Genomic DNA, 25,340 nt, shown 5'->3' with positions numbered 1-25,340 from the left:
CTCCGAAGACGACGACACCTTCCCTTTGGCTGGTGGGAACAATCAGTCCCAAGACAAACTTTGAAACAAGCCATCTCCCAAGTTCCCAGGAGCTTCCAGAAATGTGGAACCCCAATACCAGGAGACCTACTGCCCATTTCGAGTGCATTGTCATGGAAAGGCTGAAGCCGTCCAAATCTTTACTGCCGGAAGCAAAGAAGATTGACTATGCGATCAGTGTCCTTAGTTGTTGCCTCTGAAAAGGTGCCACAACCGCAGAGTGAACCAAGAAGTTGCTGAAAGTTGTGTTACAGGTCCTCCATTAAGACTGCTGCTCAGAGGCACCATCCATTTTTCTGGCTTTTGTCACCAGACCAAGGAAACCGGGGGTTGGGTCCAGAGCTGCCACATTGTGGAAAAGCCAACACAACCACTTTCTTCAAACCAATAGTATTGTGGGGGAAAGGGTATTGCTTACCTGATTCCAAGAAGTCGCTCCAGAGCATTGGAGTGTACGTTGAGGTGTCCAGGGCAACCCCCTCTTACCTCTGACCCAAGCCGCTGCTTGTGTCACCTTCCCGAGTCCGTTTTAAGGTCTCCTTTGTTAGTTTCTAACTTGCTGCTTCAAAAACCTTAGACACTGGAAGCAATTCGTAGGAACTCTTCATAATTTAATGTTTGTCTAGACTTCAAGCCCTCTCCAAACTGCCTCTAGGTAGGGTTGTGTTTTTGGACTTAAAAGACTTGCCAGGTGAAGAAACCATCTCTAGAACCTTGCACCAAGCTCATGTTGCACTAACCACTTATTTTCCTCCCTTTAAATGACTTTTCTATATGTTTGCAGAGTAAATGTATTACTGTATAACCCGTTGAAAACCGCATGAGTGTGCAATTACCGATACTAGGATAACCATGTCTTTTCCTTCTCTAACATTGCTACAAATGTAACCAAGAACCAACACAAAAGTGAAAGTGCTCTTTGAAGTGTATTATCTAGTATTCCTAAGTGTTCTACTGTAAACGTCTGAAGTATTTAAAGTGATTCTGGTGCAAATATTAAAAAATATATTTTATATAAATATATGTGTAAGTGCTTTGTTGTGCCCGTCTAGCTAAGATTCAGTGCACTTACCTACAGCTCACATTTTCCTCTTAAAATAAGCCTGACTGCTCTGTCACACTATCAAGGTCCTGTGCTAGTACAGACTGATACTAAGAGTTGGGGGGTGTACAAACCACTGGGCTAGCTTACTAAAATCTAACTGGCGGTAGAACTTTAGGAAAATTGCCCCAGCACAGATCCTGGCCTGAATTATTTCTGAAGAGGGATGGGTGATGCTTCTTTTTTGGATTGGATAAGTACAAACACCAAACCACTTTTCTCTTTATGTTAAAAAAACTGCAGAATTCTTTGCTTGTCGATTAATTCGTTGGGGATAGTATTTTTAGTTGGGCTGGTCAGGGCAACATTTTATTTGGTCTTTGTGTTCACAGCCTCGTGAGAATCATGTCCCAGTGATGGGTATAAAAATGCTACGCTGAAGTTTTGTTTGCTAATAGTAGGAATTGCACCCATGCTGCAATATGATCTCCATGTTTCAGACCACTGGTCCTACACCTGGACCAATGTTTACATGCTCTTGGCCTAAAATATTGCTGAGAATGGGAAGCGACGCAGGAGAAATGGGTATGTCGGCTGAGTTAAGAATCATCAAAGGAACAAGCAATATCTGCTTAGAAAAAAAGTTTGTGCCTCACGAATGTAGCGAGGAAGGGTTCACCTGTGGATTGTGTGGATACATAAATGGAAGAAAAAGCGGATGAGAGCGACCACTGAATAGATCACAAAAGAGAGGTGCTCTTTGTGTCAGACGGACCTAGTTTCTGTCCAAAAGGCATCATCATAGCCCTTGGATGGGAGGCCAGCAGTCATAACACAGGTAATGTAAGCTAGTTGTCCCTACTGAAAATGCAAGAAAATGTCACACTGTTGTGCAATATTGGGATGTCTGCATGTAACAAGCCTGTTTTTCTGAAATGTGGTAGTCAATAATCCAATGGGATTTTTTTATATTATTTAAATCTTAGCATGCACTTGAAGAAACTGCTCAGGCTATATGCAAATGCAATAGTCTTTTGAAAAGATGCAATGTTCTCTTTTGAGTGTCTGTGTTGGAATGCTTGTTTTCAAGTCTTTGGAGTTGTGTTGATGATTTTGGTGAAAACGTTTCCAAATTGTCTTAAAGTGCATTAGTGTAGAGCTACTAATCATAAATGAATTTGGTGACATGTCTCACTTTATACATTGTTTTTGTGGAACTGTGAATACTTTCTATATCAACCATCAGGAGGAGCCTTTAAAGGAATACATTTTCAGTTCTCAGCGAATGGGCCCTATGCCTCAATTCTAAAAATTGCTTTGTTTAACGGGAAGACTTGCACCCATGTTGCATTACTCTCGTTGTTTGATCCCCACATTTTTGTTTGGACAACTTGCCGTATGGATGTACCAAAGGATTTGTTAAAAAATGTCTGCAAAGGGAAAGGGAAGATGCAATGCTATGTGGTCAAATAAGTACTATCTGGCGGGTTATCCTAGTTTACAAAAAATACAGTTCCTAATGTTGTTTAAAAAAGGGAAGGACAGTTCTTTGATTGTTGATTCCTTGTGACAGTACCTGAGTTTGGGGGCTAGTTGGGGCACAGCTTGTTGGTCTTTGTGTTTGCAGCCTTGTGAGAATCTTGTCCCTGGGGTGGGCCTGCAGACAGAGTCCTAAGATTTTGTTTGACGACATTAAGAATTGTACCACTGCTGCAATATGATCATCTTTGCTTGAAATACTTCTCGTGCACCTGGGCCCATGGGTTGCATGCTCTGGGCCTGAAATATTTCTGTGTGATGGCAGTGCTTCTTGTTTGGATTGGATAAGTACACACACCAAACCACTTTTCTCTTCATGTAAAAAGAAATTGAGGAATTCTTTAGCTGTCGACTGATTGCTTCGGGATAGTGTTTTCGGGTGGTCAGGGCACAATTTGTTGATCTTTGTGTTCACAGCCTCGTGAGAATCTTGTCCTGGCGATTGGTCTAAAAATACTCTGCTGTAGTTTTGTTAGCTAATAGTAAGAATTGCAACCATGCTGCAATATGATCTCCAAGTTTGAGAGCACTTGTCCTACACCTGGACCAAGGGTTACAGGGTCTTGGCCTAAAATATTGCTGAGAATGGAAAGCGACGCTGCATGGTTAGATAAGTACAAAAAACAATATGATTTCTCTTTTGTTTGGTTGTCAGTTACCTGGGAAAGCGTTTGAGTTGGGGGGACGTAGAGGTGCAACTTGTTGGTCGTTCTCACAGCCTTGTTAAATCTTTTGTGTTTCTGCAGAAGTCGCTTTCCATAAAATACCTACATTTTGTTTCTGTTGTGGTGTCCCATTTTACAAAATGTGAGCCATCTGTTGCTTTTGTCTGTACCTCCTTTGTATGTGTTTGGTGTGCCTCTTAATTTTTCTAATTAGAAAATTGCACGCATCGATTAGTTTTGTTGTGGACAACAATGGAGTTGAGTGTGAAGATGATGGAATCAAACTTAATTTAGAGGTCGGAATGAAGTTGAAAGGAGGGAAGATCGTCAATCTCTTTGGTGTCTTTATACAGACCAATCTGACGTTAAAGTGGCAGCAAGCACCCCTAACATCAGCTAAGTGCAGTGACTGCCTTACACCTATGATTTGCTTTCTTCTACTGCTTTCCATTTTGCCAAATGTGTGCTTTTTCTGATCCGATGCAGCTAGAAGTAGAGCATGTGTGTTTGGTGTGCTTTATCCTTTTTGTTTCAATAGAAAAGAAATTGGAAACTGCAATCATCTACTGGTTTTGTGCTGGCCATAAGTAAGAAGCATAATCCCTTTGAGAAATGGAAACCATTGTAAATAAGTAAAAACAAATGGTTTGAATGGCCTGATCAAGCGCCACCACCGTACGAAAACAAATTGGAGAATGCATTTCAAGTACAGATATCACAAAATCAAATACACGCCTAGTTCTAGAAGTTTGCTGAAAGCAGGCAAGTGAATTATATATGTTGAATGAGAACCTCCACTCTACGGAAATGGGTATGTCGGCTGAGTTAAGAATGATCAAAGGAACAAGCTATACCTGCTTTGAAAAAAGGTTTGTGCCTTACGCATGTAGCGGAGAAGGCTTCACCAGAGGATTGTGTGGATACATAAATGGAAGAAAAAGTGGATGAGAGGGAACACTGTGAATAGATCACAAAAGAGGTTCTTGTAGTGCTCCTTGTGTCAGACAGACCTAGTTGTTAATTCATTGTTAGGGCACTTGAGTTAGGGGGCAAGTGGGGAGCACAGCTTGTTGGTCTTTTTTTTGCAGACTCTTGAGAATCTGGTACCTGAGATGGGCCTTCAGACGGATTCCTGAATTTATGCTTGGCAAGATTAAGAATTGCACCATTGCTCCAATATGATGATCTTTGCTTGAAATACATCTTGTGCACCTGGACGCATGGCTTGCATGCTGTCGGCCTGAAATATTTCTGTGGGGTGGTGATGCTTCTTGTTTGGATTGGTTCAGGACACACACAAAACCACTTTTCTCTTCATGTAAAAAGAAATGGAGGAATTCTTTGGTTGTCGATTGATTGCTTCGGGATAGTGTTTTGGGGGTGGTCAGGGCTCAACTTGTTGATCTTTGTGTCCACGCCTCGTGATAAACTTGTCCTGGCGATGGATCTAAAAATGCTGTGCTGATGTTTTGTTAGCTAATAATAAGAATTGCACCTATGCTGCAATATGATCTCCATGTTTGAGACCACTTGTCGTACACCTGGACCAAGGGTTACAGGCTCTTGGCCTAAAATATTGCCAAGAATGGAAAGCGATGCTTCGTGGTTAGATAAGTACAAAAAACAATATGATTTTTCTTTTGTTTGGTTGTCAATTAATAGGGAAAGCGTTTGAGTTGGGGGAGGCGTAGGGGTGCAACTTGTTGGTCTTTCTCACAGCCTTGTCAAATCTTGTGTGTTTCTAAAGAAGTTGCTTTCCATAAAATACCTACATTTTGTTTCCATGCTGCTTTCCATTTTGCTAAATGTAAGCCATCTAGTGCAGTTGTCTGTACGTCCTTTGTATGTGTTTGGTGTGCCTCTTAGCTTTTCTAATTAGAAAATGGCACGCATTGATTAGTGTTGTCGTGGACAACAATTGAGTTGAGTGTGAAGATGGTGAAATCAAACTTGATTTAGAGAGAAGTCGGAATGAAGTTGAAAGGAGGGATGATCTGCAATCTCTTCTGTGTCTTTTTACAGACCAATCTGATGTGAAAGTGGGGACAAGCACCCCTAACATCAGCTAAGTGCAGTGACTGCCTTACACCTATAATTTGCTTTATTCTACTGCTTTCCTTTTTGCCAAATGTGTGCTTTTTTTGACCGATGCAGCTAGAAGTAGAGTATGTGTGTTTGGTGTGCTTTATCCGTTTTGTTCAAATAGAAAAGAAATTGGAAACTGCAATCATCTACTGGTTTTGTGCTTGCCATAAGTAAGAAGCATAATCCCTTTGAGAAATGGAAACCATTGTAAATAAGTAACAACAAATGGTTGCAATGGCCTGATCAAGCGCCACCGTATGAAATCAAATTAGAGAATGCATTTCAAGTACAGACATCACAAAATCAAATACACGCCTAGTTCTAGAAGTTTGCTGAAAGCAGGCAAGTGCATTGTATATGTGAAATGAGAACTTCCACTAAATGGGTATGTCCATTGAGTTAAGCATGATCAAAGGAACAAGCTATACCTGCTTTGAAAAAAGGTTTGTGCCTTATGCATGTAGCAGAGCAGGCTTCACCAGAGGATTGTGTGGATACATAAATGGAAGAAAAAGTGGATGAGAGCGAACACTGTGAATAGCTCACAAAAGAGGTTCTTGTAGTGCTCTTTGTGTCAGACGGACCTAGTTTCTGTCAACAAGGCATCATCATGAGAGCGAACACTGTGTCATACACCTGGACCAAGGGTTACAGGCTCTTGGCCTAAAATATTGCTGAGAATGGGAAGTGTCGCGGGAGAAATAAGTATATCGGCTGAGTTAGGAATGATCAAAGGAACAAGCAATATCTGCTTTCAAAAAAAGTTTGTGCCTTACACATGTAGCAGAGAAAGCCTCATCTGTGGATTGTGTGGATGTATAAATGGAAGAAAACGAGGATGAGAGCGAACACTCTGAATAGATCACAAAAGAGAGGTGCTCTTTGTGTCAGCCGGGCCTAGTTTCTGTCCACATGGCATCATCATAACTATTGGATGTGAGGCCAGCAGTCATAATACAGGTAATGTAAGCTAGTTTTCCCTACTGAAAATGCACAAAACTGTCACACTGTTGTGCAATATTGGGATGTCTTTGCATCTAAAGAGCCTGTTTGTTTTTCTGAACTGTATTAGTCAATAATCCAATGGGCTTTTATTATTTTATGTAAATCTGTGCTTGCACTTGCAGCAACTACTCTGGCTTTATACAAATGCAATACTCTTTTGAAATGATGCAATGTTCTCTTTTGACTGGTTGCATTTGAATGCTTGTTTTCAGGTATTTGGAGTTGTGTTGATGATTTTGGTGAAAATGTTTCCAAATTGTCTTAAAGTGCCTTAGTGTAGAGCTACTAAAAGCACATGAATTGGTGACATATCTCACTTTTTACATTGTTTTTGTGGAACTGTGCATGCTTTCTATATCTACCAACAGGAGTAGCCTTTAAAGGAATACATTTTCAGTTCTCAGCGATGGGACGTATACCTCAATTCTGAAAATTGCTTTGCTCAACAGGAAGACTTGCACCCATGTTGTGTTATTCTCGCTGTGAGTCCCACATTTTTGTGTGGATAACTTGCCGTATGGATGTACCAAAGGGTTTGTTAAAAAATGTCTGTGAAAGGGAAGATGCAGTGCTATGTGGTCAGAAAAGTACTAGCTGGCTGGTTATCCTAGTTTACAAAAAATACAGTTCTTAATTTTATATGAAAAAGTGAAGGACAGTTCTTTGGTTGTTGATTCCTTGTGAGAGTACTTGAGTTGGGGGGCAAGTTGGGGCTCAGTTTGTTGGTTTTTGTGTTTGCAGCCTCATGAGAATCTGGTCCCTAGGTTGGGCCTGCGGACGGATTCTTGACATTTTCTCTGGAAACATTAAGAATGACACCACTGCTGAAATATGATAATCTTTGCTTGAAATACTTCTAGTACACCAGGACCCACGGGTTGCATGATTGTTAGGGGGATTTATCATTGTTGTGCTGCATCCCCTCTCCTTGTCATGATCCGGCCATGGAGGGTCTGGGATCGATGGAAGGTATTCAGAACACACCACCACGTAATCCCATAAGCGCTGGTGAGAGGTCTAGTTGTTTCCAACATGGCCGCCACGAAACGCTATTTCGTCCAGCTGGGATTACGCAACACTTCATTTAGGGTAGGTTAACGCTAGTTTGTGTGTGCAGCCCTTGTGCACTCATGTCCTTCAGTGCTTTCTTCTAGCACTTTTCTCTTCGCTCTAAGCCCTAATCTAGAAAGCGATTGGTATGGTCTTCTACCCATGACAGAATTTGTGAATGATAACGCCAAGCACTCTGCCATTGGAATGAGTCCTTTATTTATTTATTTTTTTTAAACTTTATTTTTGCATTTTAATAAACAAGTGTACCAACAAGCCCAAACAGTGGGCAACTAACATGCCGCCGTTGCCCCCCCTCACGCCCACCCCCCTACCCTCCGGTAGTCCCATCACACAACAAGCAGCTATCGCATTTGATTTACACAGGTGAAGTCTGTGGTGGCTGATCAGATGTCTCGGTTGGTGTCTCGGTTGGTGCTGCGCTGGAGAGGAGGTGCGAGATGTACGGGCCCCAAATATCTGGGGGTCTTGCGTGGTGGGGTAGTGTCTTTATAAATTCTGATTCTGTTTCTTGGCAGTATGTAATGTCTCTCCTCCAGTTCACAAGAGTGGAGGGTGTGCCGCGTCCCCACGCCATGGCCACTCTTCTACGTGCCAGAACCAATAGCATGCTTGCCAGTTTTCTAACGTGTGAGGACAGGGGTCCGTTAGGCCAAGGAGTGCCACTAGTGGGGAGTGCCCCACCCTCTCGCCAATTATTGCGTCAGTTTCGTTGAGCACATCTGACCAGAATTTAGACTCTGTTGGGCAGCTCCACGCTAGGTGTAAGAAGTCAGCATCAGGGGACCTGCACCTGTCGCAGGATGCATTTGCACCGGGGTGATGTCTGTTTCTCTTTTTAGGGGTATAGTAGGTTTGGTGCAGAAAGTTCAAGTGGATTTGTTTGAAGCGGGAGTTGAGTGCCACTTTTTGAGTTTGTTGTAAGATATAGTTCCAGTCTTCAGCTAGAATGGGGGTTTGAAGCGTGGTTTCCCATCTTGCTTTCGTTTTGGGGTTCGAGGGAAGAGTGTCCATGAGCAGGGCTTTATAGATAGATGAGACCAGTTTGCCCTCCCCTTGTGCCTGAATGGCTCAGTGCAGCAGCTGCCAGGTGGGAGGTTGTTGTGGGAACGAAGGGATGAGGGCCTGCAGGGTGTACCGCACTCTGAAGTACAAAAAGATATCCAGGGAGGAGGTGCTACCTTTCTCCTTCGCTTGCTGCGGTGTTATGAAGGTGTCTTGTATGAAGAGGTCACCAAGTATATTTATTTTGCACTTGTCCGCCCAGATCAGATACACTTTCTCGGCTTTGAGTGGGATCCCCGGAATGAATTTCGCGGGTAGAAGAGGAGAGTATCTAAGCTGAATCTTGTACTTTTGGGCCATTTTCCGCCATATTGTGTATGTGGATTGCACTATGTTCAGCGTCGTGTGTGGCACAGTCTGTTTGCTGATAATCACGGCCCTTAGCAGGTTGGGTGAGGCTAGTGCCCGTTCGACCTGTACGTGCGGTCTTACGAATTGGGGCTCATACCAGTGACTGAGAAACTGGGCTTGTGCTGCCCAGTAGTACCGTTCTAAGTCGGGTAGAGCTAGGCCCCCCTTAGTGACGGAAGTACGAGGGATGAGTATGCCACCCTTGCGGGTTTGCCCGACCAAATGAGGTCCAGAACTAGGCTTCTGAGATTACCCAGGAAGCGCCCAGACAACAGGATGGGGATGTTGGAGAAAGGATACAGGAGTTTGGGGAGGATTACCATTTTTACCTGTGAGGCTTTTCCCCAGAGGGTGAGTGGTAGCGATTTCCACCTGTTCACCTTATCTCTTAATGATTTCAGTGTGCTTTCGTAGTTGTCTTTGAATATGTCAGGGTGGTTCATGGACACTTTGATTCCTAGGTATCAGACGTGGGCTTTCTCCCAATGGAAGTTAAACTCGTCTTGAACTATTCTGGTCTTTGTGTTTAAGGGAAAAACGATTGATTTAGATTGGTTGATTTTCAACCCTGATACCAGCCCAAACTTAATTATTTCTCGCATAATCGGGTTAAGGTTTTCGCTGGGAATTTTGCATGAACAGGACTATGTCGTCGGCATAGAGGGATATTATTAGACGGTGAGGTCCTATTTTAAGGCCTCTCTGGATTTGGCGCTCCCTGAGGCATGCTGCTAAGGGCTCCATCACAAGGGCGAATATCATGGCGGATAGTGGGCATCCCTGCCTAGTGCCGCGCTGGAGGTTGATATATGCTGAATGAGTCAACCCGAGAGTGATTGCTGATAGGGGCTGATTATACAGGTGCGAGACCAACTTGATAAACTGTTTCCTGAGTCCGAGCTGCTGCACCGCCACTGCCTGCTGTTCGGGGTCGAGTGCTGCCAGAACCCCGAACATTCTACGTATCCCGAATGTGGTGTTTCGGCCAGTTACGAATCCCGCCTGGTCAGCGAGAACCAGTGCAGGCATTAGCGGGAGAAGTCTATTAGCGAGGATCTTGGCCAGGATTTTGTTGTCCAGATTAATTAATGATATGGGGCGGTAGGACAATCTTCGGGTGGCTTGTCTTTTTTGTGTAGCAGTATTACGTTGGCTTCTCTTAATGTCTGTGGGAGAATGCCAGATTCGATTGCTTCTTCGAAGACGTTTAGCAGAAGAGGGGCAATGAGGGGGGCAAAGTGTTTATAAAACTCACCAGTTAGCCCGTCGGGCCTCGGGGCTTTGGATGGCGTTAGACTTTTAATGGCTTCTTGGATCTCTTCTAGCGTTATGGGCTCATTCAGCGGCTCACGCAGTTCCCTCTCCACCCAGTACAGTTCTGCGTCGTTGAGGTAGTTCCGGATCGCATCGGAATCCGCCAGGCCCACGGTGCTGTACAGATCTTGGTAGAATGCCCTGAATACCTTGACTATGTCTTCTTCTTTGTGCAGCATATTTCCCTGCGGTGTCCGGATGCTGTCCACCCTTGTTGGCCTCCTGTCTGCAGCTATAAGACGAGCAAGAAGGGCTCCAGGCTTCTGGCCTTCACTGTATTGTCTAATTCTATGATTGTGGCCCAGAAATTTTATCTCCCGTTCAGCCAGGTTTCTGAAGTTCAGAAGTTCTTTTTTCAACATCGCCTGGATGTGGGCTGAGTTGTGAGCGGCTTGCTGCTTTTCCAGTTCCTTCAGGTGTGTTTCGCTGGTCCCTAGCTCGCGTCTGATAAGTTTCAGGATTCTGTTTTCTTTTGCTAGACAGAAGCCTCTTACATAGCATTTGAGAGATTCCCATAGCACTCCGGCGGAGTTGACGGTGCCTTGGTTAATGTCAAGAAAGGTGTTGATTTCCTCGCTTAGCTCGGTGGCGAATATTGGATTGGCGAGAGATCTGGGTTTGAAACGCCATTGGGGAGGTCATGGTCTGGTAGTCGGCAAGCAGCAATCGAGTATTACCGTAGTGTGGTCTGAGAAGGTTTTGGGGAGTATTGGGCATGTGCCCCATTGCCAGTTGCTGTGAGCGTAGACTAGCAGATAATCGATGTAGGAGTTAATATTATGTACACTTGAATGGTATGTGTAGTCTCTGGCTTCCCAGTTCTGGATCCTCCATATGTCCGATAGGTCAAATGCTTTGCAGATCTCCTGCACTTGTAGGCTGGCTATGGACGGGTGCGCGGTTGTTAGCTGTGATTTATCTTTCTGTGGGTCGAGATGAGTATTCAGGTCGCCTCCCCAGATTATGCTAGCGTTTCGCACTTGCGTGAGGCGGGACAGCACCCAGTCAAAGTTGTTTGCACCGTCTGTGTTGGGGGCGTAGGAGTTGATGAAAACCACCTCCTCTCCCTCCACCATGCCCCGAACCAGAAGATCCCTTCCTTCGTTATCTCTTTCTGTTTGGATCAAGCGAAACCCCAGCGAAGTGTGAAGAAGAATTGCGACTCCCCTGGCGTAGGATGAATATGAAGAGAAGTAGCGATGGCACCCCCAGCTGCGGGCCCACAGGTGCTCGTTTTGCAGTAAAAGGTGGGTTTCCTGAATCATTGCCACCTCGATCTTGTGGCATCTGAGTAATTGCAGGATCTTACGTGTCTTTGCCGGGATGTTGCCCCCCTCTAACGTTCCAGGTTGCTACTTCGAATGTAACGGTGATGTTTTATATGGCACCCGTTTGCAGAAAGACCGGAGGGCCACCCCTCGGCGGTGTCCCGACACTTGGATCGGCTGGATTGTATGGGAGCTGCGTCAGGCGGGAGGGCTTGTGAGGGGCGGCGGCGGGGCTCTGGATGAGGCCCGCGGTTAGGCGATGGCGCATGGTGCGCGTTTCGAACAACAACAACAATAAAACAATTTCCCTTGCACAGACAACCCCCAACTTGTCCGTTTGGAACCCCCCCAACTAGAACACAAGGCGTGCTGTGCACGGGGCGCAGGTGGCCTTCCCAGGCTGTCCCCAACCTCCCGTTTGCGAAGATTGTCCTGATGGCTTGATACCTTCTTGCTTTGGATCAGTGTCGTGGGTGTTTATCACGGTGGGACTCTCCTCGCTCTTTCTCTGTTTGTGGCTCCGGGCATTTGGTTTGCGGATTTACATCCCTGCCGGTCGAGGTACAATGTGGCTTCGTCTGGGGAGTTGAAGAAGGGGGTATTTCCCTCCAGTTGAATGCGAAGCCTCGCCGGGAAGAGCATCGAGTACGTGATTTGGCTGGCGCGCAGTCTGTGTTTCACATGGGTGAACAATCTCCTCTGGGCTTGGACTGACGGCGAAAAGTCTGGGTAAAACTGGATGTCGTCCCCCTCGAAGTGTAGTTTGCCCTTTTCTCTTGCCATTCTGAGGATGGCGTCCCTGTCCTTGTAGCTTAAGAGCTTGGCAATGATCGGGCGGGCAGGGGCTCCCGGAGCAGGTCTTGTTGCAGGGATTCTGTGGACTCTTTCCACTACGAATATTGCGACAGAACTGCGGGACCGAATAGCTCTGTGCATAGTTTTTCGATTGTGTTCTTCCATTCTGACTGGTAGTAGTCTTTCTCTAAATCCGACTATCCTAATGTTATTTCGTCTGGAGCGGCCTTCCAAGTCCTCGTTTTTGGCGAGTACGGTTTTCATTTGGCCCTCAAGCGTGGAGACACGGGAAGTAAGTGCTGATGTGGCGTCGTCCAGATCTGACACTCTGTTCGACGGTGTCGAGCCTGTTGCTGTGTTTGTTGATACGTTGCTGCAACAGGTCCACCTTGGACGAGAGCGAGTCTATCTTGCTGTCCAGGCCGCCTATCCCAGCTTTTAGTTCCATCAGGATTTCCCTAATGTCCATTTGTTGCTGCAGTTCTACCTCCGATTGATTATACAGGGACTCTGGGCGGCGTTCCGGCCTGGGCGTTTTAGGTGCTGGGCCTGCATCAAAATTGAGTCTTTTCTGGGACTTGGCCGGCTTCCCCATTTTGAACTTGGCGGCGGTGTTGGAGCATCTGATTTTCGGGTGTAGCAAAGGCGCCGTCGGGGGCCTGCAGTGAGGATTCAGATTTAGCCGCTTTGTGCTGCGCGAGGGGCCGAGACCCAGTCGTGCGGGGAGTCGCTATGGGCCAAAATGGCGGAGGCACCACAGAGCGACCCCAACCTGTTGGCGTAGCTTAGTCTCGCCATCCCGCTTGCTTCTGTGAGCCTCCGCGCGCCTCCCGCCTCTCACCCATGGGGAGTTCGCTCCGCCACTGTCCTACTGCTGGCTGTGAGCCGTGAAGCCGTTCGTCAGGGCCGGCGAGGCGGCGCCCCGGTTCCGAGCGACTCCCTCCATGTCGCTTTCTACCGGTGGTGTCCGCGGCAAGTCCCGCGGGTGGCAACTGTCCGTCTCCGAAGGATTTTGGCCAGGTGGGCCGGAGTTTCCAGGCCCCACGCAGTTCGTGGTTGTGCGGGCCGCACTTCACAGTGGATTTCTCGCGAAAGGCAAGTCCGATTCTCTCCGGATTTTCAGCAGGGATGAGGTGCTGCGCTAGGATAGAGTATTTCTTGCGGATTTAATGGTTTCACCACAGGATTGCCACGATTAAACAGGATTCATGCGGGAGGTAGCCGAGAGCTTACAGGGGAGCGGCCATCTTGGTCGGCCCTCTAGCGCCCTCCTTGGGAATGAGTCCTTTATTATTGTACCTCTGGTTTCCACCCATGACATATCCCGCTGTCAAGTCCACTTTCCTCCAAGATGCCCACGGTGGACCAACTGCTAGACACGCTCAGACAGCTACACAAGGAAGCCCAACACAATCTACAAGCGAGTCAACAGACCTACAAGAATTGGGCAGCCAAGAAGAGAAGACAGAACCCCCCCTCTTGGGACATCGGAATGAAAGTATGGTTATCCACCTAATTCTTACCCAGGTGGGTTCGCCCTGGGAAATTCGCACCACGATAAATTGGTCCTTTCAAGATACAGGAAAAGATCAATCCGGTTGCCTTTCGTCTACAATTACCTTATCACCTGAAAAGAATTCATCCTGTCTTTCACACTTCCCTTCTAAAAGCCTATCAACCAGATTCACATTCCAGGCGGATCAAGCGCACCCAGAGTACACCTGCAGATACCTCAGAGGAATATGAGGTATCTTGCCTGCTGTATTCCAGATACAAGAAAGGCATACTGAGTATTTGGTGTTTTGGAAGGGTTATCCGGTCTCAGAAAGGTCTTGGGAACCTCTTAGGAACATTCAGGCTTCCCAATTGGTCCGTCAATTCCACCGAATGCATCCAGGAAAGCCGGGGGGGGCGCCTCTTAAAAGGGGTCATACTGTCACTAACTGACCATGGAGGGTCTGGGATCGGAAGGCACCATGTAATCCCATAAGCACTGGCGAGCAGTCTGGTTGTTTTCAACTTGGCCGTCGCCAAATGCTATTGCGTACAGCTGGGATTACGGGACTTTGTATTGGAACTTTTTGTTTCGTGTAGGTTAACGCTAGTGTGTGGGTGCACCCCTGTGCACTCTTGTTCTTCGGTGCTTTCTTCTAGCACTTTTCGCTTCGTTCTCAGCCCTGCGGCCATCCGCGCCCCTTGCAGCACCGCTACCCTTCTCCCTTGCTCTCTGTGTGGAGACGGGCCTCGTCCCAGTCTCCATCCCCTGTTCCAGTGCTCCTGCCTTACCTTTTGTACATCCTTTCTTGTGGCACTTGTCTCCCCTTTCGGCACCTCTGGCCTCTGCTCATTCCCATTTCAGATCTCTCACTGGTGCACTCTGGGAGAAGTGGTTCGCAAGGAATATTCAAAGACACCTTTGTGATTGGAACACATCAGAGTCATCTGGACCTCCATCCGACCGCTACAGACTCCCCAGGGTTTTTTGCCTCAGCTTTTCCCTGGACTGGGGGTGGGTTCCCCGGAGTCCTTGCTGCCGGGCAAGCAGCCCAGTGAGGCAAAGTGGCCTCTGGGGGAGCCCGTCCCTATCTCTACCAAAAAGGACGAAATGGGAAAAAGGAAGCAGGCAGTCATAGAAGGAGGAAGAAGAAAGAAACTTCAACAGAAGAATCTACTTAAGAACCATCTGAATCCTCAGGTGAGGACGGGGCATACGATACCTGTGTTGCAATTTCTGACAGTCCAGCCGTGCATGAGACTCCTAGTCAGACCCCCAGCACTTTTCCTGGACTTCTGGAACTTTTTCTTTCAATCCTGAATGAGTGGAGCCTTTTTCCACTCTTTCCTTCTTGTGAGCTCTGTCTTTTGGAACTCTATTCTTTATAACCTACCTGTACTATGGAGTCTGTCTGCGCCCTAGCTCTAAGAGGCGTCTTTGTTTTACTAATGCAGCACACAGCTCCTTATGGGCAGTGTTGCTGGAGACCGTTAGGGTCCTCCTTTAAGATTGTTTTTCTATATCCTCAAGTAACTACAGTTCTTAAGGAGATGCTTAGCATCCCTCCCAAAACTGTATAGTCAGAGAGATTGGCACAGACCACCTTCAATGGAGTGCCAAAGATATACTTGGTATCCACCTTCTCTCTGCTCCTGTGACTTTTTAGTCACATAGACAATCACCTAGTTATGGCTGGTAGCAGTGGACATGTTCTACCAACTATTGTGTATTTTTTATACCTAAGGCTATGTCCATAGCCTCTGTAGTGCACAATAGGGTCATCCAGGTTCCAACTTAGGGCCTCCCTTCTTTTTTCGTCATTACTAGCATGGTTTTTCTTTGATAGCTCTTCTTCTACCATTCTGGGAGGGAGACGTCTGTGTGTATGATTTGCCTTCGGCAGGAACCAGTAGGTATCCCCGCCTGGGCTCCAGAGTGTCTGGGCAGGCAGGAAGTGGGGGAGGAGTCTTCCACCCCCTTATCCTTGGTCTGACAGAGTGTCTGAATAGGTCCAGCTCCCACAGGTGGTCTGGCTTTTCTGATCGGACAGCCAGACGTCCCTTTGTGTAAAATGCTTAAAGAGATTGCAGAGCAGTGTGTGCGGGAACTGAATAAAGGGTGAGGCTTATGGTGTGTGTAAAGCAGGTCGACCACTGGAAACATAATTACCTGAAGAAGGAGACGACCAGAGACGCCTGCAGACCCTTTGCAAGACCGTGAAGCAACCACTGCTGTCATGACCCTGTTTTCTATGCGACAAAGGAGCTCCGAAGACGACAACACCTTCCCTTTGGCTCGTGGGAACAACCAGTCCCTAGATGAACTTTGAAACAAGACATCTCCCAAGTTCCTAGGAGCTTCCAGAGATGCGGAACCTCAATACCAGGAGACCTGCTGCCCATTTCGAGTGCATTGTAAAGGAAGGGCTGAAGCCGTCCAAATCTTTACTGCAGGAAGCAAAGAAGATTGACTGTGCAATCAGTGTCCTTAGTTGTTGTCTCTGAAAAGGTGCCACAACCGCAGAGTGAACCACGAAGTTGCTGAAAGTTGTGTTACAGGTCCTCCATCAAGACTGCTGCTGAGAGACACCATCCATGTTCCTGCCTTTTGTCACCCGACAAAGGAATCCGGAGGTTGGGTCCAGAGCTGCCACATTGTGGAAATGCCAACACAACCACTTTCTTCAAACCAATAGTACTGTGGAGGAAAGGGTATTGCTTACCTGATTCCAAGAAGTCGCTCCAGAGCGTTGGATTGCACATAGTGGTGTCCAGGGCAACCCCCTCTTACCACTGACCCAAGCCGCTGCTTGTGTCCCCTTCTCAAGTCCGTTTTAAGGTCTCCTTTGTTAGTTTCTAACTTGCTGCTTCAAAATCTTTAGACACTGGAAGTTATTCGCAGGAACTCTTCATAAGTTACTGTTTGTCAAGACTTCAAGCCCTCTCCAAACTGCCTATAGCTAGGGTTGTGTTTCTGGACTTAAAAGACTTGCCAGGTGAAGAAACCATCCCTAGAACCTTGAACCAAGCTCATGTTGCACTAACCACTTATTTTTCTCCCTTTAAGTGACTTTTCTATATGTGTTTGCAGATTAAATGTTTTACTGTATAACCAGTTGAAAACCGCATGAGTGCGCAATTACCGATACTACGATAACCATGTCTTTTCCCTCTCTAATGTTGCTACAAATGTAACCAAGAACCAACACAAAAGTGAAAGTGCTCTTTGATGTGTATTATCTAGCATTCCTAAGGGTTCTACTGTAAACGTCTGAAATATTTAAAGTGATACTGGTGCAGATATTAAAAAATATCTTTTATATAAATATATGTGCAAGTGGTTTGTTGTGCCTGTCTAGCTAAGATTCAGTGTACTTACCTAGAGCTCACATCTTCCTCTTAAGAAAAGCCTGACTGCTCTGCCACACTATCAAGGTCCTGTGCTAGTACAGACTGGTACTAAGAGTTGGGGATCTTCAAACCACTGGGCTAGCTTACTAAAGTCTTACTGCCTCAACACAGATCCTGGCCTGAATTATTTCTGAAGAGGGATGGGTGATGCGTCTTATTTGGATTGTATAAGTACAAACACAAAACCGCTTTTCTCTTTATGTTAAATAAAATTGCGGAATTCTTTGCTTGTCGATTAATTGCTTGGGGATAGTATTTTGAGTTGGGGTGGTCAAGGTACAATTTGTTGGTCTTTGTGTTCATTATATTCACAGCCTCGTGAGAATCATGTCCCTGACAATGGGTATAAACATGCTACATAGAGAAAATGAGTTGAATAGATCTTTGTATGTGTTATATTGAACCAAATAAAATAAAAATAAGAGGGGGAGTAGGTTGCACATATCCCAATGAATTGATAAAAGTCAGCGGAATAGTATCCCTGAGATTTCGCATAAATGAAATTCTTTCTGTTCGAAATAATAAGAGTATAACGGGGTACTTGCATATACCTGACACGTTAGAAATAGAGTCCACATGGTACTAATGAGGTTTTAAATTTGTGTTTTATTTGTAGAGTGCTTGGAATACAACAGTTTTCTGTGATGCCACGTGTTGAACAGCACTACTGATAAGAATTACAAGTGCCCTGAAGACAGCACCAATAAGGGATGTGATTAACATTGATTTGATTGCATACTGAACAGTAAAGATTGGTGCTAGAAACACATGCACAGTGTTGGCACACTGTTTTCCTCTTTTATATATTAAAATAATGGAAGGTTCAATGTACAGCTCGATAACAGACACAACTAAGTAACTGTTTCAGATGGTAAAAAAAGAGAAACTAACTTTTGTTTGTTTCTCTTGGCTCATACGTATACACTAGTAGGAGATACTGTTGGTTCATGTGTGCATTTTAGGTACATGTTTTGAATAGGTTGAATTATGAATATATTCGTTTTAAAATATTGATGTATTGATTGGATTGTGTTTTATAAACAATAAAATATGTATATTTTTTGAGAAAATCCATGGTGGTCTGCCTAGATCTATGTGGAATAGGTAGTAGAAGGAGTGTCAGGGTGAGCCCGTAAACGAACTCAGAACGTGAAGGAAGGAAGCTGTTGTGTGGGTATTTGTGTATATTTGCATGTAATGAGCCTGTTTGTTTTTCTGAACTGTATTAGTCAATAATCAAATTGGCTTTTATCATATTATTTAAATCTTTGCATGCACTTGAAGAAACTTCTCTGGCTCTTTTGACTGACTGCGTTGTAATGCTTGTTTTCTAGTCTTTGTCGTGAAAATATTTGCAAATTGTCTTAAAGTGCCTTAGTGTAGAGCTACTAATCGTAAATGAATTGGTGACATGCCTCACTTTTTACATTGTTTTTGTGGAATTGTGCATGCTTTCTATATTAACCAACAGGAGGAACCTTTAAAGGAATACATTGTCATTTCTCAGCAATTGGCCCTGTACCTCAATTCTGAAAATTGCTTTGCTCAACAGGAAGACTTGCACCTATGTTGCGTTACTCTTGTTCTTTGAGATGCACATTTTTGTTTGAACAACTTGACGTATGGATGTACCAAAGGGTTTGATAAAAATGTCTGCAAAGGGAAAGGGAAGATGCAATGTTGTATGGTCAGATAAGTACTAGCTGGCTGGTTACCTTAGTTTACAAAAAATACAATTCTTAATGTTGTTTAAAAAAAATATAAGGACAGTTCTTTGGTTGTTGATTCCTTGTGACAGTACTTGTGTTGGGGGGCAAGTTGGGGCACAGCTTGTTGGTCTTTGTGTTTGCAGCTTCGTGAGAATCTTGTCCCTGGGATGGGCCTGCAGACGGATTCCTGAGATTTTGTTTGAGGACATTAAGAATTGTACCACTGCTGCAATATGATAATCTTTGCTTGAAATACTTCTCGTGCACCTGGGCCCATGGGTTGCATGCTCTCGGCCTGAAATATTTCTGTGGGGTGGCAATGCTCATTGTTTGGATTGGTTAAGTACACATACCAAACCACTTTTCTCTTCATGTAAAAAGAAATGGAGGAATTCTTTGGTTGTTGATTGATTGCTACGGGATAGTGTTTAGGGGGTGGTCAGGGCTCAACTTGTTGATCTTTGTGTTCACAGCCTCGTGATAAACTTGTCCTGGCTATGGATCTAAAAATGCTGTGCTGATGTTTTGTTAGCTAATAGTAAGAATTGCACCTATGCTGCAATATGATCTCCATGTTTGAGACCACTTGTCCTACACCTGGACCATGGGTTACAGGCTCTTGGCCTAAAATATTGCTGAAAATGGAAAGCGACGCTTCGTGGTTAGATAAGTACAAAAAACAATATGATTTTTCTTTTGTTTGGTTGTCAATTAATAGGGAACGTGTTTGAGTTGGGAAATGGGTATGTCGGCTGAGTTAAGCATAATCAAAGGAACAAGCTATACCTGCTTTGAAAAAAGGTTTGTGCCTTACGCATGTAGCAGAGCAGGCTTCACCAGATTGTGTGGATACATAAATGGAAGAAAAAGTGGATGAGAGCGAACACTGTGAATAGCTCACAAAAGAGGTTCTTGTAGTGCTCTTTGGGTCAAACGGACCTAGTTTCTGTTAACAAGGCATCATCATAGCTCTTGGATGGGAGGCCAGTAGTCATAACACAGGTAATGTAAGCTAGTTGTCTCTACTGAAAATGCAAAAAACTGTCACACTGTTGTTCAATATTGGGATGTCTTTGCATCTAACGAGCATGTTTGTTTTTCTGAACTGTATTAGTCAATAATCCAATGGGCTTTTATTATTTTATTTAAATCTGTGCTTGCACTTGCAGCAACTACTCTGGCTTTATACAAATGCAATAGTCTTTTGAAAAGATGCAATGTTCTCTTTTGACTGGCTGCGTTGGAATGCTTCTTTTCTAGTCTGTGTTGAAAATGTTTCCAGTAAGTTAGTGTCGAGCTACTATTCGTAAATGCATTGGTGACATTGCTCACGTTTTACATTGTTTTGTGGAACTGTGCATGCTTTCTATATCTACCAACAGGAGGAGCCTTAAAGGAATACATTTTCAGCTCTCAGCAATGGGCCCTTTACCTCAATTCTGAAAATTGCTTTGCTCAACAGGAAGTCTTGCTGCACCCATGTTGAGTTACCCTTAATGTTTGAGACCCACATTTTTGTTTGGAAAACTTAACGTATGGATGTCCCTGCTGAAAATGCACAACACTGTCACACTGTTGTGCAATACTGGGATGTCGTGCATTTAATGAGCCTGTTTGTTTTTCTGAACTGTATTAGTCTATAATCCAATGGACTTTTATTATTTTATTTAAATCATTGCATGCACTTGAAGAAACTGCTCTGGCTATATACAAATGCAATAGACTTTTGAAAAGATGCAATGTCCTCTTTTGACTGGCTGCATTGGAATGCTTGTTTTCAAGTCTTTGGAGATGTGGTGTTGATTTTGTGAAAATGTTTCCAAATTGTCTTAAAGTGCCTTGGTGTAGAGCTACTAAATATAAATGAATTGGTTACATATCTCACTTTTTACATTGTTTTTGTGGAACTGTGCATGCTTTCTATATCTACCAACAGGAGTAGCCTTTAAAGGAACATATTTTCAGTTCTCAGCGATGGGACGTATACCTCAATTCTGAAAATTGCTTTGCTCAACAGGAAGACTTGTACCCATGTTGCATTATTCTGATTGTTTGAGTCCCACATTTTTGTTTGGATAACTTGCCGTATGGATGTACCAACGGGTTTGTTAAAAAATATTTGTGAAAGGGAAGATGCAATGCTCTGTGGTCAGAAAAGTACTAGCTGGCTGGTTATCCTAGTTTACACAAAATACAGTTCTTAATTTTATATAAAAAAGTGAAGGACAGTTCTTTAATTGTTGATTCCTTGTGAGAGTACTTGAATTGGGGGGCAAGTTGGGGCACAGTTTGTTGGTTTTTGTGTTTGCAGCCTCGTGAGAATCTCATCCCTGGGTTGGGCCTGCTGACGGATTCCTGACATTTTCTCTGGTAACATTAAGAATTACACCACTGCTGAAAGATGATAATCTTTGCTTGAAATACTTCTAGTGCACCAGGACCCATGGGTTGCATGATTTTTAGGGAAATTTATCATTGTTGTGCTGCATCCCCTCTCCTTGTCACGATCCGACCATGGAGGGACTGGGATCGATGGAAGCTATTCATAACACGTCACTACGTAATCCCATAAGCGCTGGTGAGCGGTCTAGTTGTTTCCATCTTGGCCACAGCCAAACACTATTTCGTTCAGCTGGGATTATGGGACTTCGCGTTGCAACCCTTTATTTCGGGAAGGTTAACGCTAGTTTGTGTGTGCAGGCTTTGTGCACTCATGACCTTTAGTGCTTTCTTCTAGCACTTTTCTCTTCGCTCTAAGCCCTAATCTTGAAAGCGATTGGTATGGTCTTCTACCCATGGCAGAATTTGCGTATAATAACGCCAAGCCACTCTGCCATTGGAATGAGTCCTTTATTATTGTACCTATGGTGTCCACCCATGACATATCCTGCTGTCAAGTCCACTTTCCACCAAGAAACGTTAGACCAACTGCTAGACACGCTCAGACAGCCACACAAGGAAGCCCAACACAATCTACAAGCGAGTCAACAGACCTACAAGAATTGGGCAGACAAGAAGAGAAGACCAAACCCCACGCTTGGGACATCAGAAAGAAAATATTTTTATCCACTTAATTCTTACCGAGGTGGGTTCGCCATGGGAAATTCGCACCATGATACATTGGTCCTTTCAAGATACAGGAAAAGATCAATCCGGTTGCCTTTCGTCTACAATTACGTTATCACCTGAGAAGAAACCATCCAGTCTTTCACACTTCCCTTCTTAAAGCCTATCAATCAGATCCACATTTCAGGTAGATCAAGCGCACCCCGAGTACACCTGAAGACACCTAAGAAGAATATGAGGTATCCCGCCTGCTGGAATCCAGATACAAGAAAGGCAGACTGGAGTATTTGGTGTTTTGGGAGGGTTATCCGATCTCAGAAAGGTCCTGGGAACCTCTTAGGAACATTCAGGCACCCCGATTGGCCCATCAATTCCACCGATGTATCCAGGAATGCCGGGGTGCCGCCTCTGAAAAGGGGTTATACTGTCACGATCCGACCATGGAGGGTCTGGGATCGATGTAAGGTATTCAGAACACGCCACCACGTAATCCCATAAGCGCTGGCGAGCAGTCTAGTTGTTTCCAACATGACCACCGCCAACGTCTAGCTGGGATTACGGGACTTTGAGTTGCAACCCTTTGTTTCGGGTAAGTTAACGCTAGTGTGTGCGTGCAGCCCCTGTGCACTCCAGTCCTTTGGTGCTTTCTTCTAGCACTTTTCTCTTTGCTCTCAGCCCTGCGGCCGTCCGCACCCTTCTCCCTTGCTCTCTGTGTGGAGACGCGTCTCATCCCGGTCTCCATCCCCTGTTCCAATCCTCATGCCTTACCTTCTGTACATCCTTTCTTGTGGTCCTGGTCTCGCCTTTCGGCAACTCTGGCCTCTGCTCATTCCCATTTCGGATCGCTCACTGGTGCATGCTGGGAGAAGTGGTTCGCAAGGAATATACAAAGACACCTTTGTGATTGGAACACATCAGAGTCATCTGGACCTCCATTCTGACCGCTGCGGACTCCCCAGGGTTTTTTGCTTGTGCTTTTCCCTGGACTGGGGCGGGCTCCCTGGAGTCCCTCCTGCCGGGCAATCAGCCCACTGAGGCAAAGTGGCCTCCGGGGAACCCTTCCCTATCTCTACCAAAAAGGATGAAAAGGGTAAAAGGAAGCAGGCTGTCATAGAAGGAGGAAGAAGAAACTTCAACGGAAGAATCTACTGAAGAACCATCTGAATCCTCGGGTAAGGTAAGGGCATACGATAACTGTATTGCAATTTCTGACAGTCCAGCCGTGCATGAGACCCTCAGCACTTTTCCTGGACTTCTGGAACTTTTTCTTTCAATACTGAATGAGTGGAGCCTTTTTCCACTCTTTCCTTATTGTGGCCTCTGTCTTTTGGAACTCTATTCTTTATAACCTACCTGTACTATGGAGTCTGTCTTCGCCATAGCTCCTATAGGCATCTGTGTACTACTGCAGCACAGAGCTCCTTATGGGCAGTGTTGCTGGGGACCCTTAGGGTCCTCCTTTAAGATTCTTTTTCTATGGGAGGCGCTGTTGCGCGGCTTGCAAAATGGCTGCAGCCTGAGAAGCTCCGGTGATGGCCTGATTATCCTGTTAAAAATCTGCACCCTGGGATGTGATGTGAATCACAGAAGCAGCGACCGGGTTACTGTTGACAGCGGGCTCACTTGTGATACAACTGAGGTGGCCTTAGCCCTGCGTGAGGGGTGAAATGGATGCTGTAAAGTTGCGGCCCTGCTGAGCCCCGGTGGATGAGGTGGCGCCCGGGACACCTGGTGAGAAGATCTTAGAATTGGCAAGCAGCGGGCAGAGTGGCCGGGGTGCCGTCCGTAGATTGGAGTGACAGGGTGTTGAGCCACTGGACAAGCAGTGCATTTGTTTGGCCTGACACTCACCTCGGGGAGGCGGATGGCCCCTGAGGGGAGACGCAGCGAGGAATTGCATCTGGGTCAGCGGCTGGGCTGATCTGAGGGCGGCTGCTGGACTGTGCTGTTGGGTGCTCTGCAGGGGCGATAACATCGGAGGAGGAACGGACAGCCCTGCTGGAGCCGCTACATTCATCAGAGAGGAGACACCTGCGGAGGCTGCTTACATGCCCCTGCTGCGCCGCATTCATCCTGTGCGGCACTGGTGGACCATTTCTGTGAAGCCCTGCATGGCCCCTGGTCTGAGGAGGTTAGTCGGGGTGATGGGGACCCCGGAGTCCCCCCGTCCTGTGCGAAGGCTGCTGTGCAAATCTACCTGACCTGCTGGGCGGGGGGCTCCCGCCACATTCCCGGCACCGGACACATTCTGTGGGAACTCAGAGCTGACGGGGGCGCAACATTGGTGAATGCTCCCTGGGCGACTTGGTCCCTGAATTTGTTTGCGCCTCCGTTGGGGGAAGAGGCATATTAAACGCATTGGAGGGTGCTCCCTGGCTGCACACGAGGGCTAGATAAATATTCTCACATCGGCCCAAGACTGCTATCCAGTGGGGAACTGTCCTTACAATCCAACACGGTCCTGGATGCAGTGTGCTCAGCTGGCAACTGGACACTGCCACGTTGGGGGGGACTCACCGGCTGAAGGATATTGGGTGTCGGTGGCTGGGTGCGCAGATGGGTCAGGAATGGTGGGTGCATCATTCTACAAGCTCTGCCTAAGCACCCCCACACAATAATAATAAGAAGCATCCGGGGACAGGGGGTGACGGACCAGAGTTTTGAAGCTGGAGGGCTAGGCCCCTGCTGTTGGTACCCAGGCTAACCTGACCGCCGGACTGATTAGTGGCATGCCTTAGTCCACTTGTGGATGCGGCACGTGGTTTCCCCCCCCTCATCGCTTGGAAGGCTGTGCCCTAACGCTCTGCAGGAGCCGCATGAGCACCTCAGATGCGGTGGCAGGATCAGAGACAATCTCTAGCATGGGAAATCCTAAGGAGCAAGCCAAGATGGACCAGTTTGCCTGCCCTGATCAGGCCCAAGCATCACCTGCGGCCTCGGCCGGCTCACCCCAAGTTCAGTTGGACGTGGCTACCCCAAATCAAACGTTGCTGGCCCTGAAGAGTAGTACAGACAGCCTGAGGGCCAAAATGGACGCATAATGTGCAAAGTTGACGTATCAGCAGTGTAAATGGAGAAAGTGTGTGGTCGCATGTCCGAGGCAGAACAGCAGATTGGGGGAAACTGAGGACAAGGTGGTTACCCTTCAGCGAGAAATGACGGAAATGCAACAGACAGTCAAGAAGATCCAGGCCAAAAATGAAGACTTGGAAGGGCGATCTAGGCGTAATAACGTGCCGCAGGCAGTTAAAGCATGGTCCTCCATATCTCAATATTATGGGTTGTTGGATGTATGGAGATACAAGCACCCAGGGGACAGGGTATACACGTTCTTCTCTGGGGTGCACGGCAGGGCCTCTGGGATTGACTATATTATAGCCACCTATCCCATACTGGGTGGAGTAACCGGGGTGTCCATTCT

The sequence above is a fragment of the Ambystoma mexicanum genome, chromosome 6q (assembly GCF_040938575.1).
Source record: "Ambystoma mexicanum isolate Mex_15411 chromosome 6q, UKY_AmexF1_1, whole genome shotgun sequence".
Classification (NCBI taxonomy): Eukaryota; Metazoa; Chordata; class Amphibia; order Caudata; family Ambystomatidae; genus Ambystoma; species Ambystoma mexicanum.
Note: the sequence above shows the minus strand (reverse complement) of the source record.